Source organism: Alexandromys fortis, unplaced genomic scaffold (assembly GCF_014885135.2).
Source record: "Alexandromys fortis isolate MF-2015 unplaced genomic scaffold, M_Fortis_MF-2015_v1.1 scaffold_332, whole genome shotgun sequence".
Classification (NCBI taxonomy): domain Eukaryota; kingdom Metazoa; phylum Chordata; class Mammalia; order Rodentia; family Cricetidae; genus Alexandromys; species Alexandromys fortis.
This window is the reverse complement of record NW_026068232.1, coordinates 382,155-401,160: the sequence shown is the minus strand read 5'-3', so window position 1 is coordinate 401,160 and position 19,006 is coordinate 382,155. Positions and strand designations below refer to the sequence as shown.

Below are 19,006 nucleotides of genomic sequence, written 5' to 3'. Positions count from 1 at the left end.
CAGAGGGGAATGACACATCACCTCCATTTTCTGTTTAAATAATTACATTTACAATATTTATATCTTCTTTATCTTTTACTATAACTAAGGAAAACAATAATTATAATTATCTATCTATTTTTTAACTCCATCAAATACTCCAGAAGGAAAACATATTACCTAATTAAACAGGAAATGCATTGTAAGCAACTTTCAAAACTCTGGAATTGACAGAGACATCTTGCTGCATGGACAGTCACTCAAAGATCTTCTTTACCTTTGGGGCCTCCATCATTAGCCTACAGGCCCATAGTATCCATCAGATATTTCCATGAAGCAGAAATTTCAAAGATAGTTCTGCTTATAATGGCAGTTTGTCAGTAACATTTTCTGTGCCATGTGTAATTTCTTGAAGAATCTTTTATGAAACAAGATTGCTGAAGGATTTTCTCAGCTTTAGGCAAGATCAGCAGTTATTTCTCTGTGGGTCCTATATGTTCAGTTCACATAGCATGCCATCAGGCAGTCCAGACAAGAGCATTTTCTTGCCCAGATGGCTAACAAACTCCATAAGGAGCTTCTTTGATTCCTCTTGAAGTTGCTTGGTGCTGCCAGCAGAATTTCATGCAGCGGGAAATTTGGAGCTGCTGACGGAGACTGACACACTGAAACTTTGCTAGTAGGACGTGATCTCATGATGCTGCACAGATGAATGGAAATTGGTTAAATTACGATGTAGAAGCTAGCCAATAAGAAACTAGAGCTACTTTCATATAATAAGAATATGCTAAGTCATATGTTAACTTAAGTGAATATCCATGTATCTGCATGCCTCTTAGATTTCTGTAGTCTGTCTCAGTGTTCTTCAGATTTTACTTCCATGTAGTTTTAAATATTTAGATTTTATGGTTTTATTTTTGGATCTACAGCTACATTGAAGATATTTCTGTTTATGGAATTTTCTTGTTTAGTTAAGGCATTCTATTAAGGATACAGTTGTAATTTATATATCGTGGACAATAGATTCTCATCACATGTTTGATTTGAAAATTTTTTTTTCCATTGTTTGCTCCATCTAACTGTCTTTCCTATTGATGCTTTTGTTCTTGTCTCTGTGAGATTTTTTTTGTTAGTTGCTATTTTATTGTAGCCCTTTTGGTATTGGTAACCCTCTAATGGGATAATTTTGGGACATAAACTGAATCAGAAATGTGATAAGGAGATGTAGGTAGTGAGTATTATTTGTCATAAGGTTTTGCTATGCAGAATGATATTACCTATATGCTGGCTTTCCTCACCAACATCTTTCAAAGATTGCTCCACAATATGACACTTGTGCTTATAGAGCATGTCACCTACTTCAGGGTATACATCATTTTTTTTATTATGTCCTCTATAGTGATTCTGAATTTATGTAACTAGGATAGACACAGGAAATGAAAGGACAGACATTCAGACACACGTATTGAAGGTGTGGGAGTCCATAAGCTGTGCTTGCTTTGGTGAAGGTAATTCACTGTGAGTGACTTGTCAGTGCACATATTGTACACATCTGGATCCAGGAAGTGTGTTTCCTGTACATGACTGAGAGAATCAGGTTTATGGTATATGACAGAAAAAGGAAACAGATGTGGCTAGTACTGATAATAGTTTTCTGTGGGTTAGCAATTCAGGCTGTACTTACCATTTAGGATGAAGGTAACTAGGAGGATAGATTGTTATCCCACTGAGTTTTACCTGTGTAAGCTTTTGACAATCACATGAGTCTGAGGCATTGAGGACCTAGCCATGGCTATATCCATTCAAAAATTGTATTCTTTCAGGATTTCATCATATCTCCACAATTTTTTACAATATACTTTGCAGTATATAAGGTTTTGAATGTATCAATATTTTATTGTATTTTTAGGTAGTACATCCTGCATGTTTCTTGCACACAGGCATGTACACGAATCTGTAGGCTATTATTCACTGTTTGCTGTCTTACTATATTGGTCTACATTTTAATTTTTATACAGAATTTCTTATAGAAATGCAATTAATTAATTAAGCTAGACTGTAGGAGGAGGCTACTTATTTCCCAGCCACTAACTTGAAATGGTCACACAGAAACTGTATTAATTAAGTCATGCTTGGCCCATTAGCTCTAGCTTCTTGTTGGCTAACTCACTCTTACATATTAATTTAGCTCATTTTTATTAATCTATGTATGGTCATGTGGCTGTGGCTTACTGGTTAATGTTCCAGCGTCTTTCTAGTGGGGGCTACATGCCATCTCTTTGACTCTGCCCTTCTTCCTTCCAGGATTTTTTCCCCATCTACTTATATTACCTGCACAGGCCCAAGACAGTTTCTTTATTTATTAACCAATAAAGCAACGCAAAGACAGAAGGACCTCCCACACCAGTAGACTAACATTATATGATCCCCAAGGATACTCTTAACTCTTTGACAAAATGTTGGAATACTTTCGTGCACCACCCCTGGTCTTGACATGTTTAAGTTGTTGCTAGGTTTTTATTTGGTTTTACATGCTAATATAATGTGCAATTTATTGCTTGTACCGTACACACATTCTCCCTTTTCCTTTTCCTTTTCCTTTGTACATGTTCATACCCCATGGTACTATAAAATTCTGTCCTGTTTGATTAGTTTCATTATCAAGTATTCCCATTATAATTATTCACATCTGTATTAATTTCTTAATTAATAAATTACTCTTCAGGAGATTCAGCATGAATGATCATGAACTGGGTCTGAGGAACAGTCATGTGCACTTAGCATGTGATTCTGCCCTGCTGTGCTTCATAGTGATGTCAGCTTTGGCAGTGACCCACCACTACAGTCCTGAGCAGAGATGTTATGGGTAATTTACACGTACAGCTGTGAGTTGTGATCTCATAAGGTTTGGTGGTCATTTTTTTTTCTGGCAAAACCCAGACTAAAATTTTAGCCTGGGATCAGGAGCTCAAGGAGCCAATGATCTTTCTAGTTTGGAAGGTAGGGGGCAGATTCTCATTAGGTACATATGGTAAAGTTTACTATTGAAAGACATTCTGCTAAATCCTTTTTTAACACAAGGTCAGATATTTTTCTATGCACTATGAGTCTTTTACAGTAGACGGTTCATGGTAGGATATCTGGGAGAAGGGAAATATTGTTCCAATTTAACTTTCTTTAACCTTTGGAATGGAGGCAGTCTTGAAAGTAATTTTTAAGTTTGTTGAAGTACTGAAAAAAGTGATGCAAAGAATGCTCTGAGTTCAAATTTGTCAAGCCAGAAATTTGAGTGGAGACAGTTGAGTTGTTCACAGGGAATGTGGTCTCTGCTTCAGAACCTTTCCTTTAATGATGGATCCCCTGAGTATTTTTACTTTTTTGTGTAAAATCACAAGGGTACTGAGATATTTTCCTTGTTCTTCCTGAAGATATCAAGTGGAGGCGTATTCATATATTAAAACTGTATGACCACAAACCTTGAAAATAATTGAGAACTTATATCTTCAGTTTTCTTTTGGCTTTAAAAGGAGTGAGATTTTGAAATTGAGAAAAACAAAATTATACAGCAGTATCAGGGTGTCTTTACCTATATTCTGTAAGATGACAGCTATAAACTTTCAGGTAATCCTTTTATATATGTGCCCCTTCTCTATTTCAGACACCGTGACAGCAAGACTCTCCTTTACTGTGTCCTTATACATTGAGATCAGTTTTACGGCTATTGAAGCAAATCAAATAGTTTGTGTAGTGGGAGGCTACTATTTATCTTGGAAAACTATAACCATCTATTCTTAAACACCATTGACTCCAGAATGATACAATATTACCTAAGTAAACAGGAAGTGCATTGTAGGCAACTTCCAAAACTCTAGAATTGACAGAGACATCTCACTGTCTGTAATTCTGATATCTTGGGGCATCCATCTTCAGCCTACAGGTACATAGTACCTAACAGACTTTCCATGAAGCAGAAAATTTGACGATCTCTTATGTCTTGTACTGGCAAAGTTCATCAGTTGCTTTCTTCTGTCCTGGGAAATGTCTGGGTGTTTTCTCATGAAGCAGGAGCCCTAAAGGACTGTCTCACATTGTTTAGAAAACTTTAGCAGTCATTTTTTCTGTAGGTTCTGCATGTCCAGTTCATACAGTATACCATCAAGCAGCCCAGGCAAGAGAATTTTCTTGCACAAAGGTGCACCATTCTGTAGTAGGAGGCAGCTCGTTCATTGCATGTCCACCTGGACCCAAAATAATCACACAGAAACTATATTAACTGATGTACTCTTTGGCTAATAGCTTAAGTGTATTTCTAGCTAGTTTAAACCTTAAGCTTACCTATTTCTATTATTTTTTATTTTACCACAAGACTCATGGTTTACTGGTAAGGTTCCAATGGGTGTCTTTCTCCTTTGGTGGCAATATGGTGTCTCCTTGACTCCAGCTACCTCTCTCAACCTCTCTGTTTGGATTTTCTGTCTGGCTTTACTCTGTTAAGCCATTGGCCAAGAACAATTTCTTTATTAACCAATTTTAATAAGACAAACTGTCAGCAGAGAGAGGGAAATCCCATATCAAATTTGACCATTTATTACCCCTTGAGTCTCGAGTGGTATAAACTGAGGATGTACAATGGGTATCATTCTCTAATTTACAGGGCTGTATGAGCCAAGAAAGATACTTGTCTATCCACAGTGAAGTTCCCAGGGAAATCAGAACATAGAGGACTTTAGAAGTAGATCAAGTATTTCTGAGAGAACTAAGGATAAGGAAGTCTATGTTTGAAGCCCAAGTAATTAGGCTAATAGTCTTGTGTTCATAGCAAGAGCTTTGAGTTTCTCATAGACATTTAATATCTTTGCTGATACCTTTATTTCACTGGATCTTTAAAATACTGAAAGTTCTTGGAAGATTTAAGTGACATATTCCAGTTTTAAATAATGCTTCTAAAATGATATTATATGTTGGAGGAGAGATAAAAAGGAGGAAGTGATCTTGTAAAATAGTAAAAAAATAAAAGGTATTCAAATCTGTGTTGAGGCAGAAGACCTACAGAAAAATATTAAAACAAAGTATAATTCTGGAAGGCTTTACAGCCTCATTAGACCTTCACAGATAGAATCTTTGATAAAGTAATATAAGTGAAGAAAATCAAGCCTACCATTGATGTGGATAAATATTCTTCAAGATTAGTGAGTATTTTTTTCCTTTTTTTTTCTGTGAAAAGGTATGCAGGAGAGGGGATGATATGCACAGTCTTAAATTCTACAAGTTGCTGCATATGTTACATGGAGAGGTAATACCTGCCACCACCATCAAAGTGCCAAGCCTCAGCCTTTCTGATGACCCAGGTCATATACAAACATATGTAATGTTTCTAATACTCATATATTTTTATAGTTAGGGATAATATGTCAGTGAGGAAAAAAGTCTTAATGTGACCATTCTTATATACTCATACATGTTTTGCATAAACATCTCCTATCAGCCCCTTTGAATGGCCCCATTACCATAACAATTTGTGGTGGGGCTCTTATACTATAAAATAGAAAATTCTAGAGAATACTGTGGATTTCTGAAAGAGCATTTTAGTAACGAACCATATTATGTATACAGATTGACAGTGTGGGGTGATGGTAGACAAAATGATAGGAAAGCCTTTCACAGAGTTGAATTTGAGTGTCCCTGTCTGGCAATTTCTCCCGCACAAAGAAAATATGAACAAAAACCAATGAAGAATTTATTATGTCATATTTTATTAATATTAATATCATTGTTAGGCAAAGTGCAGAGTTGATGATGGAATCATATATTTGTGACAAAAGAATGAACATTAGAAAATAGTACTAGTAGTTTATCCACATCTGTGACCAGTTTACTGGAATGCTCGCTTCATTCAGACCTCAAATTATACCAAGAATCAGGCCTTCTTACCATTTCCTTGCCTCATTCTCCACATGAGATACGTTAAATAATGAGTGAATAGATGGACCTTCATTGTATCCATTCTGTTGCCCATGGTCTTTGCTTATATACTGGAACTTAGTGCATTTTCTCTGTTGTGAATCAATTTCCTGTGAATTAAAGCATTTGCTTTGGGGAGGATGTTTCCTGGACTAAGGGCGTTTCATTCACTTAAATAGAAATTTAATGAACTTAGCTGTTTGAAAGGGCTTTTTAAAATTGCCTATTAATAAACATAGAAATGATTGTTGTGGTACTTGAGTCTGTTCAGTGGAGATGCTGGCTGTCATGGCAGAGAAGGTTTTGCCCTGTAGCTGCCCCAAGTAATTGCCATTGCTGGGTTGAGATTTTCCTTGATGCATGTGCCTGAATTCCATCTGTAACCCCAGTAAGCACAGATATTCACAAAGTAGAATTCAAAAACAATTTTCTTTTAATTTTATTGATGCCCTTACCTGGATGAATGAACCTTTCTTCATGTCTTACTAGAGAAAGATAAATAGCAGAAAAGTATGTCAAGGAACACTTATTTATATATTTTTGAAAATTATTTAACGTTTGAAATTATAATATTATTATATAATTTAACCTTATGCATTCTTTCTGTATACCCACCTATGCATCCCTTCTTGCTCTCATTCAAATGCATGTCCTTTAAAAACAGTCCCTTGATGCTTCATATGCATAATTGTATCAATGTACACACAAATTTCTTAATAACGAAATACACCCTGTTTGGCCAGTCTACTGTTACTTTTTTATATTTTTAGGTCTGACCATTAAGTAATCAAAACCTATTGTGAGTGTGCTTCCCTTGTTAAAAAGATTTTTTTTTCAAATCTTCTGAATGAGGTAGGTTTTCTCCCTTATTCTTTGCTTTATCTCATATGAAAGAAAAGATTTGTCTTTTGAGCATTGCTGTTGACACTTTCTTGTCTAAATTCATGTGAAACTCTAGATGGCACCAGTGTACCTCACGTTTCATAACTATATTCTCTGTTAGCTGATTGATACCAGGCCTCCTCTTATTCTTCCCTTAGGAAATATTTATTTCTCCAGCTAGGGAAGGTAACTGTGGGAACACATCAAGTTAGATTTATCACAGAGAGAGGGCATAGAAGACATTTATTTCTCAATAAAATCTATGGCTGAACACCTTAAAAAGTGTTGCTTTTACTAAAGCTTTAGAGAATAATTTTAAGACATCTGATATTTGTGTCTTCATAAAATTATATGATCTGCTTCTTTAAGTATATTTAAAAACTTTTGAAACTATAATTACATTCTTTTCCCCTTTTATTCTTTTCAAATCTTCCCAGGTAGCCTTCATTGTTCACTTTTAGATTCACGGCTTCTTTTTTTGTTTGTTTGTTTGTTCTTACACACACAGACACATACACACAAACATACACATCGCTAAATAAATAAATAAATACAAAAATCACTTATATGTGTTTATATAAGCGAAAACTCACATTTTACTATGTTATCCAATTATGACAAAACATTAAGAAAATTTTGTATCCAGTATATCATTTGGCAATTTATAAGATGAGTTAAATTATTAGCAGTAAAGAACATTTTTGAGCCCTTAGTTTATCTCAGATACGTTTGTATTTATAATCGTGTGTCTGTGTTTGTGTGTGTTGTGTCATATCTCAGCACATCTGAAAACAGGAAGTGTGAGTGAAATGCTCTTATATTGTTCTTATTCTCAGGACAGTTTCATCAGTACTGGATTTCTTATGGTTCTATACAAACTTTAGAAAAATGTTGAACATTGCAAGAAAAGAACGGCATAAATGGAGGTCTGTATGTCCACTGTATGTATATCTATATTGCCTGTGAATATTGCAGTCATAATACTATTGAAACTACTTGCCTGGTATTTTGAACTTTATAAATCTTTTGTAGAACTTACTGGTCCTATGAATATGATTTTTCTATTTAAGTGTACAGTTTCTCGATATTTATTCCTAAACATTTTCCTGTTTATTTTATGATCCTGATGTAGGGTCTTACAACCTTGCTCATGATAATCTCCGACTCAGGCATTCAGGAAATGCTTCTCCCCAACTTCTGAGAAGGTTCCACTGAAGACTCACTCACCACCCCTAGCTGGTAGTATTGTAAGTCTTGTTTTGTTTTTCCCTTTCCTTTAAAATTACATTTCTTGCATGTGATATTTTATACATTCTAACCAATTAACTAATTCAATGTGATGTCTAAAAATATTTGAGTCTCTTGATTTACCTTTCTTTTTTACTTAAATATGTCAGGACCTGTTTTGGATTTTGACTTTTTACTTCATTTTTGACTATTATTATTTAGTAGTTGCTGGCTTACTTGGTATCACTTTTTATTTATTTTTTTTTATAAGAGACATCATACTGGAACACTGAGCTAGCAGACTGAAGAGTTTTAAGAGATAGGTGGTGATGTAGACATGGAATTTGCACATTGCCTTTTCTTATTCTGGGTCTTCCCCAACACCATAACTCATTAGCAATTATTGTCGCAGAAAGTCCCATATTTTGTGTCATTATTCCACAAAATACATATTTTTGCTAATTGTAATATTTTTAAGTCATTTCTGCCTCCATACTACCATTTTTTATTAATGCTACAATAATTAATTTATAATGAATTGCTAGATTCACTAAGTTTAATAACCAGATATGTATTGGTATGTGGGAAATTTCTATGTACTTTATGTGTTGTTTAGTGAGGAACTTAATTTTCATATTGTATCCCACTTGTCCCAATGGCATTGCAATGGACTGTGTCATCTGCAAATATCAGAAGTTTTTGAAATTCACTGATACTTTAAACACACACACACACACACACACACACACACACAATCCCATTATAATATCAATTGGTATACCAGTCTAAAGGGCTGGTATTCTCTAGGATCCATGTGACAGAATCTGTGTCAATGAAAATAAGTTGAAATTGGAAGGAGGAGGATCTCCATTGTTGACCTTGTCTCTACAATTTTACACATATATCAGAACACTTATACATACATACATATATATATATATACATACACACACATATATATATATACACACAAATGTATTTAGGTGTTAATTTTGTAGCACCTGATTCCATTTCACTAGTCTATATTTAACTATATACCATATCCAAGTGACTTCATGATAACTAATTTGTCCTATGTTTAAAATATGAGTGAAAAATTCTAGTTCCCTCTCTTTGCTCTTCTAACTCAATATTGTGCCAATGTTGGCTATTTTGTGGCAGTTCCTTATGAAACATAATGAATTTGACCATAGACCATAATGTAATATATCTTCATCACTGTGGCTGAGATACTTTTAGTATCTAAATAGCTTTGAAAATTATTGGCTTCTAAAGTCAATGAATTGCTATATTTAAAATAAATGCATATTATTAATAATCTTAAAATAGGTTTATATATTTCAGAGTACTTACATCTATTTTTCCACATTTTGTCCTTTTATTTCCATCATTTATTTCTCATACAACTTCTGACTGTGCTGTTCAGTAAGATTCCAATTCAAGCCATGTTTCCTCTTTGCATCTCAAGAAGTTGACACTGGAGGAGACCCCTTCCCTGAGTTTATGGTATAAAAGAACCACTTACTTCCTGATTTCATTTTGAATCGCCGATTACTCATGGTTTAGATTGAATTCTGTCTTTCTTTTATTTTGTAATTTCCTGGTTATTTGAGGAAATATTGAAATTTAGGGTAAAGATCATGTCCAACTGCACTATCATCCGTGCCACACTCAATTTGTTGAATGTAGTCTTTTGTACAAGTGTTCCTGGGTCACAGCATTTGTAAATGACAGTTTAGGAGATATTGAGAGCAGAGGAATTGACATTTGTTTCTGTTGTTTTAGATATTTAGAATTTGGGATCAAACTCTAAAATCTTCTAGCTGCAGTATGATTCACACCCTGCAATGTGAAGAATGAATGAATGAAGAGTAATTCTTCTTCCATGTAGATAAGGTGGAGTGTTTCCTGGTCTATTTCTCTGGCCAACATTGCTGGAGCTGGTCAGGCCTACACAGCTAGAGACAAGAACAGCAGACTTCTGACAGATCTTATTTTTCAATGCATCCCAATCCTGTAATGAGGCTAGTGCACGATTTATTCTGACAGGTGTACCTCTTATCCTAGATAAAGAGTACAGGTGATCTTTTTGATGGCCAAGTTTATTTTCAAATTTAACCCATTTTATTCATGTATTCAATTATTTGGGTTTTTTAAGACAGTTTTTCCCTGCAGCTTTGGAGCCTGTCTTGGAATTAGCTTTTGTAGCCCAGGCTGGCCTCGAACTTACAGAGATCTGCCTGCCTCTGCCTCCAGAGTTTTAGGATTAAAGGCGTGCGCCACCACTTTCTAGCACATGTGTTCAGTTTTTATAACCAGTTTGAAATATTATCTAGCATTAAATAAGCTTTGAGTTTATTTTATATTTCTTTAGAGTTTCTTTATTTTCTTTAAATTTTACATCATAAACAGATGAGTATAAAAAATGTGTGATATCAGATGAGATCGGGCGCGTTCAGGGTGGTATGGCCATAGACCATATTTAGCTCTTTCACAGGCAAAAAAATTCAAAGAAAACACAACAATATACATAAACCAGATCTCTGTTTATATTCCATCTTTCGGTGGTTTATTTTTCTTACCTTAGTACTTTTGCTACAAGTTTAATATTTATCTTATTATCTTTACTACTTGACTCTATTAATGTCTGTACTCTTTTATATTGCATTTCCTGTCGCTTTACTTTTTTCATCACTCTCCCAAGCCTACACACATTTATCTGACACTGTGAATCATTTAGACTTCTTTTATGTATGAATATGTCCTATTGTGTATCTGCAATCTTTTTCTGCCATACAGAGCTTCTAAAATTGTACACAGTTTCACTGCAGCAGCCGTTTGTGCTGGCTCCTCCTCTCTCAACGTTTCCAAATGGCAGAGGTACCATGACCTCCAGCTCTGGTACCACCAGCTAGGAGCTCGACTCACCACTGTAACTCTGAAGGAACATGAAGCACAAAACCCCCGTTTTTCTGAGTAATAGCTAAATATGCCATATAGTACACTACATGGCCTGGTAATATCTCTGTATGGTGGCAGGAATCTGCCATGCTCTCCTGCTTGTGCATGCCTAGTAGACCTCATTCTGCTGCCTACCTAGGGAGGAACTGCAGAGCCATTAGCAGGGTCTCAGCTACTTTCCTCAAGATCCCATGTGGGCACACAAGTATCCGGGCCCACAAACGCCATTCCAGTGCTCAGCTACCTGAAAGAGACAGAGCAGTTTGTGTTGCCATTTTGAAACCATGCTTTTTTTTCCCCTTTGCTACTATTGCTGAATTAGGAAGACCTTTCTTAAAAGAGCTGCAGCATGCTGCCATCAAGCAGAGCCCATTCAGAAAAAAAATGCAGCTAAACTTTAATTTTTACTGTCTAAAATTCCTTTGCAAGCCCTGTCAGGTAATGTGGATTTAGCTAGCACAAGTTGGAGCATCAATCAGTTGTAGGAAGGGCACTTGTTTTTTCCTCATTGGCCATACTCTCAAAATAACCACAAAAAAACCTGTCTTATTAATTCACTGCTTCATCCATTAGATCTAGTTTCTTATTAAGATGTAGTTAACTCTTACATTTTATATTAACCCATTTCTATTTAATCTGTATATCATCATGTGGATGTGGCAAGATTACAGCTCATCTGTTCCTGGTGGAGGTTACATATAATCTCCTAACTTATTCTTTCTCCCAGCATTCAGTTTAGTTTTCCCCACCTACTCTATCACTCTCCAAGTCAGTTATTTTTTTTTTCACTAGCCAATGAAAGCAACACATATAAAGAAGGACCTTCCACACCACATGTACTCTTTCTTCTCTCTCTTAAACCCATGTCCGTTTATCTAACAACGTGACCTATTCAGAGTTATTTTGCTGTCTGAATCTGTTTCATTGTGTATCTGTAATCATTTTCTGACCAGGGGAGTTTTTTTTTTTTTAATGCTAAGCAGGAATGCTTAGGACTAACTATGTGGCTTTGCCTGTTGCTCTGCCCCATCCAACATGGTGGAGGTATGTTCACCACCTCTGTGAGCCATGCTACCTGCCCTAGCTCCAGGATTGCAAAGGATGTGTGTTGCCATTAATCACCTTATAGCAGTCTACTCACAAAACCAATTTAAGTGTTCCATAGTAGGACCTCCTGAAACTTTTTGTGCTGCCGGCATGAACCAGGAAGCTATCTCTTAAAGAAGAGAAGCCATGCCTCTGCTTGTGGCTAGGAAGCAAAGGCTATCTGGAAAAGATATGCTTCTACCAAGAAACCACACTTGGCTGCATATTTTATGGGTTTGAAACCCTCATTTTCATGAGATTTCTAAAGCTTTTGAAGGTCATGTGTAGATCCATGTTCCAGACTATGGGTGCCATTTGGTAACTGGAAACTGCTTGTTTCTTTTCTTCCCACTCAGACCAAAATAATCACACAGAAACTATATTAATTAGAACACTGTTTAGACAATGACTCAGTCAGGCATTTTCCTAGTCAGCTCTTGTATCTTAAATTAACCCATTTGTATTAATATTTGCATCAATACAATCTGTGGCCTTCTAGTAAAGTTTCTGCATTCTTCCCTTTCAGCAGCTACAGGGCATCACTCTGACTCTGACTACACTCCCTATATATATCAAGTAGACATATGTAGAAATTAAACTTAGAGCAAGTAATTAAAAATAATTTTAAAGCAAAATTAAAGTTTACTAGTGTAAAATAATTTTCAAATATTTGAAAAATGCATTTTCATAGCAAAACATTTCAAAACTTAACTAAGAGCCTCTCTCTTTGTTAGGTCACAACCGTACCCCCCAAAAATTTCTTGTTTACCTCATTACAGGGTAAGGATAAATAGGGACTTAAGAACTTCCTGACTTCTGATGCTCCTGTCTCCAGTGTCTGGCCAACTCCAGCATTGCAGGACAGATAAAACAGAGCTCCTCATGTTGTAGAAAGACTAAGCAACTTGCCTTGTATTAAGATTGGACACGGCAACACAGTATGGATTTGTGTCCCAGAAGCCCTTAAAGAAGTCACAGACAGCAGCTGCTTCTATTGTTATGAGTCTCACAAGAAGACCATGCTTCAATGACTATAATCTTTTGAATTAGGTTTGTGCTGCTAGGAGCAGATGTGTCTCATGGTCATGAAAAGTACTCAGTTCTTAAAACACTTTAAATGCCATTTTCTATAGTCTTTGAAAAGTTTCAATAATGCCTATCCATCTCTGTACATCAGAAAACCTAACTAACATGAATTCAAGCTTGACTGTTATAGATGATTAGCTATTAACATTTATTTATTATTTTTTTACATTTTTAAATGAGCTTCACAAACATGATACCTTAATCAAGAGCAGAAATATACATATAACAAAAATGACCTTAAATTTATGTCAATAAACCAAGATCCATACCAATGCAAATCTCTTTAGTGTATCCCCATTTAAATATAAACAAACATCTATAAACAATATTAGGGAATTTTGGCATCATTCTTTCCAATCTGCTTCTTTTTTATTGGGCAAAGCATTTTTTCTTGGTCCTAAAATGACATTAGTCTGGAAGATTCTATAGGCACGTATCTTCTGTGGAAACAAAAGAAGAAATTGTTTTCCAAAGCCACATATATTTAGATCCACATTGTGAAGACAAGGTACCTTTAAAGTATATATTTTGGTTACTTAGCTCCTCACAGGCAAAAAAAAATTCAAACAAAAACAGCAGTATAAATAATCCAAACTCTCTGTTTATATTTCATATTTACGTGTTTATTTTACTTTATTACTTTTTCTACAAGTTTAATAATTGTTTTATTATCTTTACTCTTTTTATCTATGACTGTCAGTTTCATTTATTTATTTATTTATTTATTTAAGATTTCTGCCTCCTCCCCACCACCACCTCCCACTTCCCTCCCCCTCCCCCTTTCAAGTCTCCCTCCCTTTTCAGCCCAAAGAGCATTCAGGGTTCCCTGCCCTGTGGGAAGTCCAAGGACCACCCACCTCCATCCAGGTCTAGGAAGGTGAGCATCCAAACTGCCTAGGCTCCCACAAAGCCAGTACGTGCTGTAGGATCAAAACCCAGTGCCATTGTTCTTGAGTTCTCAGTAGTCCTCTTTGTCTGCTATATTCAGAGAGTCCGGTTTTATCCCATGCTTTTTCAGATCTAGGCCAGCTGGCCTTGGTGAGTTCCCTATAGAACATCTCCATTGTCTCAGTGTGTGGGTGCACCCCTCGCGGTCCTGAGTTCCTTGCTCATGCTCTCTCTCCTTCTGCTCATGATTTGGACCTTGGGATTTTAGTCCGGTGCTCCAAAGTGGGTCTCTGTCTCTGTCTCCTTTCATCGCTGACACTGTGACTTGTTTAGAGTTCTTTTATGTCTGAATCTGCCTTATTGTATATCTATAATCTTTTTTTTTTTGACCTATCGATTTCAAATTTTAAGCAGCTTGGTCAAAGCGGCCCTGGGTTCAGGCTGCTTCTCTCTCCACCTTTGAAAATGGTGGAATTACCATTACCACCAACTCTGGGACCACCAGGTAGGAGCTGTGCTCACCACTTTAACTCTGAAAAGGAATGAGCAGCACATGAGCCGTTTTTATCTGAGTAATAGCTAAATCTACCATGCAGTGCACTACATCGCCTGGTAATATCTCTGTGTATGGCAGCAGGAATCTTTCATGCTTTTCTCCTTATGCAAGCTTAGTAGACCTGATTCTGCTGCCTGCCCAGGTGGCAATCGCTGAGCCATTAGCATGGTCTCAGCTACTCTCCTCCTGACCCCTAGTAGGTACACAAGCACATAGGCCCACAAACACCATTTCAATGCTCAGCTTCCTGAAAGTGCCAGAGTGGTTTGTGCTGCCTTTTTGAAACCACTTTTTTTTTTTCTTTGCTACTACTGCTTAATCAGGAAGGTCATTCTTAAAGGAACTGCAGTATGCCTTCAGCAAGCAAAGCCAATCCGGAAAAAAAAAATTCAGCTAGGCTTGGTTCATAGTGTCTAGAATTTCTTTCCGAGCCCTCTCAGTTTTTATGTGGATTTAGCTAGCACACGTTGGAGCACCAATCTGTTGTAAGAAGGTCACTTGCTTGTCCCTGGCTGCCCACACTCCAAAAATAACCACATAGAAACTGTATTAATCAATTTACCACTTGGTCCATTACATCTAGCTTCTTTTTTATTTTATTTTTTTTATTGAGAAAAGGAAAAAAAAAGTTTCCGCCTTCTCCCAGCCTCCCATTTCCCTCCCCCTCCTCCTACCCTTTTCCCTCTCTCCCCACTCCTCTCCACCTCCCTCTCCAGTCCAAAGAGCAGTCAGGGTTCTCTTCCCTGTGGAAAGTCCAAGGTCCTCCCCTCTCCGTCCATGTCTAGGAAGGTGAACATCCAAACTGGCTAGGCTCCCACCAAGCCGGAACATGAAGTAGGATCAAAACCCCGTGCCATTGTCCTTGGCTTCTCATCAGCCCTCATTGTTCGCCATGATCAGAGAGTCCGGTTTTATCCCATGCTTTTTCAGTCACAGTCCAGCTGGCCTTGGTGAGCTCCCAATAGATCAGCCCCACTGTCTCAGTGGGTGGGTGCACCCCTCGTGGTCCTGACATCCTTGCTCGTGTTCTCCCTCCATCTGCTCCTCATTGGGACCTTGGGAGCTCAGTCCAGTGCTCCAGTGTGGGTCTCTGTCTCTATCTCCATCCATCACCAGATGAAGGTTCTATGGTGATATGAAAGATATTCGTCAGTATTGCTATAGGATAGGGTCATTTCAGGTTCCCTATCCTCAGCTTCCCAAGGGACTAACTGGGGACATCGCCTTGGGCTCCTGGGAGCCACTCTAGGTTCAAGTCTCTTGCCAACACTAAGGTGGCTCCCTTAACTAAGATATGTGCTTCCCTGCTCCCCTATCCAACCTTCCTTTATCCCAATCTTCCTGTTTCCCCAAGTTCCCCCAATCCTCCCCTTCTCACTTTTCTCTCCCCGTCCCCCCTTATCCCCAACCCACCCCACCCCCAAGATCCCAATTTTCTCCCCGGCAATTTTGTCTACTTCCCATAGCCAAGAGGATAACTATATGATTTTCCTTGGGTTCACCTTCTTATTTAGCTTCTTTAGGTTCACCAGGTAAACACTCTGTGGCCTTTATTTATGGCTAGAAACCAATTATGAGTGAGTACATCCCATGTTCATCTTTTTGGGTCTGGGTTACCTCACTCAGGATAGTGTTTTCTATTTCCATCCATTTGCATGCAAAATTCGAGAAGTCATTGTTTTTTACATCTAGCTTCTTATTCACATCTTAATTTAACCCATTTCTATTAATCTGTATAGTGCCACATGGCTGTGGCTTACAAGCAAGGTTCCAGCTCGTCTCTTCCCAGAGGTGGCTACATGGCATCTTCTGACTCCTTCTGTCTCCCACCATTCAGTTTAGTTTTATCCACTCTATTCTATCACAGGCCATGGCAGTTACTTTTTCCATTAGCCAATTAAAAAAAAAACACATATACAGAAGGACCTCCCACACCACATATACTCTATTCTTTCTCTCTTAAGCCCCTGTACATTTATTCAACAAAATGACCCATTCAGAGATCTTTTTTTCTGAATCTGTCTTATTGTGCATCTGTAATCATTTTCTGAACAAGGGAGGTTCTTTTTAAGTGCTAATCAGATATGGGTAGGAATAACTCTGTGGCTTTGCTCATTGTCTCTGACCTGTACAATATGGTGGAGGTTGTTCATCACCTCTGTATGCCATGCTACCTTCCCATGCTCCAGGAATGCAGAGGGTTTATGTTGTCATTAATCAACTTGTAGCTCTCTACTCACAAACCCTTTTAAGTGCTCCAAACCTCCTGAAATATTTTTGTGCTACCAGTATGAACCAGGATGCTATCTTTTAAAGAAGCTGTGCCTCTACTTGTGGCCAAAAATGAGTCTATCTGTAAAAACTTGTGGCTACCAAAAAACTGCATTTGCTTACAATTTTTGTGTGTATAAAGCCATTCTTTATTTCTTGAATTATTAAAAGCATTTTTAGGTCTTTTGTGAATCCATGTCCCAGACTGTGGGTGCCATTTTGTAACTGAAATCTGCTTGTTTGTTTTCTGCCCACCCAGACCCAAGTAATGACATAGAAACTATATTAATTACAACACTGTTTGAACAATAACTCAGGCAGGCATATTCCTATTTATCTCTTATATCTTAAATTAACCCATTTGTATTAACCTGTGCATCAACACAACTACTACTTAAGTTCCTTCATTTTTCTCCTTTAGCAGCTACAGGGCATCTCTGTGACTCTGCCTACTCTCTCTATGTATGTCAGGTAGGCATATGTTAAAGTTAAACTTAGAGCAAGTAATTCAAAAGAAGTTTAAAGCAAAATTATAGTTTACTTAATGTTAGATAATTTCCAAAATTATTATAAAATATTTGAAAATCTATTTTTTCAGCCAGATGTTCCAAAATTTAACTAGTAACCTCCCTGTTAGGTCATAGCCCCACCAGGGTAAATTTCATGTTACCCTCAACACAGGATAAGAATGAGCAGGAAACTAAGGACTTCCAACTCCTATTGCTTTTCTCTACAGTGTCAGACCAACCATAGCTTTGTAAGGCACGTTTTACTAAGACTAAGCAACTTGCTACTAGTCCAATAGTAAGACTGTATAAAGCAACACACTATGAGGAGTGGAGTCCCAGAAGTAAGTAAAGGAGTCAGGGACAGCTGCTGCTTCCATTGTTGTGAGTCTCAGAAGAAGACCAAGCTACAAAGTATCACATATATGCAGAGTGCCTAGGTCATCCAATGAAAGTTCCCTGTTGGTCAGCTAAAGTGTTGTAATCTCCTCTGAGCTCAGGTTAATGGATTCTGTGGGCTTTCTTTTGGTTCCCTTGAACCCATTGACTCCTATAATCCTTCCTGCCTTTCTTCTGCAGAATTCACATAGCTCAACCTAATGTTTGACTGTGTGTCTCTGCATGTGTTTCTACCAGTTGCAGCAGGAAGGCACTTTTATGACTATTGAGTATATTGAGTATGACCAATGAGAATAGCAGAATGGTGATAGGCAATATTACACTAACGTAGATTTTATGCTACTGTTGTATTTTGTTCTATTCTAGGCCCCTGGGCCATTGAGCTTTTGCATCCTGGAATTGCAGGCAATGTTAGGTTTGGATTCAATCTTGTGGCATGGGTATTAGTGTGGACCAGTCATTGGTTGGCCACTCCCACAATTTCTGTACCACTCTTACCTCAGTACATCCCATAAGCAGAGCTGTCTGTTGAAGTTTATGTCCCTGGGTTGTTGATACAATCCTTTCACTGGATGTCTTGCCCAGTCTCAAAAGATGACTAATTCAGGCTAAGTATTCACAACTGTTAGGAGTCTTAGCTGGGGTCATCTGGGTAGGATGTTGTGAGTTTCCCTTGTACCAGGTTTCTTCCTCACCCCAGAATGCCCCTTTCCATTCAGTTCATTCAGTACTACCCCTTCCCATTCTGAATCTTCATGTTTCTACCCCTCCCAAAATGTGGTACATTTACATAATGGTGTATTACTCATCTGTTAAAAATAATGACACAAAGAAATCGGAAGAAAAATGGATGGAACTAGAAAAAAAAATCCTGAGTGAATTAACCCAGATACAGAAAGACAAACATGATATATACTTACTAGTAAGGAGATATTAGTTGTAATTTAAAGGATAACTATTTTTCAAGTCACAGACACAGAGATGCTAGGTAACAAGGAAAGCCCAAGCAGGACACTGTGATCTCCCTGCAAAGGGAAAATAGAAGAGATTTTGTGGTTGTACATAAATCCATTCTTAACCAAAATGCTTTAAAATTTTTTCAATTAAAATAAAATTATTTATATTTTACCTTTACTTAAAAGGCTTTCTTATATCTACCTATTCTTTATATTTATTTTTCTATACACGAGTACAATGCAAATTA

The 19,006-nt window shown here is 37.2% G+C and overlaps 1 long non-coding RNA gene across 6 annotated transcripts in view; it reads left to right on the top strand.

Annotated features, from left to right (window-relative positions):
- LOC126493742 (uncharacterized) overlaps positions 1 to 19,006 on the top strand; it is a 217,358-nt gene that overhangs the window by 128,417 nt on the left and 69,935 nt on the right. For 3 of the 6 annotated variants that reach the window (XR_007589873.1, XR_007589875.1, XR_007589870.1), the window contains 2 exons: positions 7,659 to 7,748; positions 7,955 to 8,069. The exons of 2 other annotated variants lie outside the window; for them this stretch is intronic. This is a non-coding gene — a long non-coding RNA (uncharacterized lncRNA). Of the gene's footprint in view, positions 1 to 7,658; positions 7,749 to 7,954; positions 8,070 to 9,475; positions 9,556 to 19,006 lie in introns of all 6 variants that reach the window. One more of the 6 variants, XR_007589872.1, reaches the window with a different exon arrangement.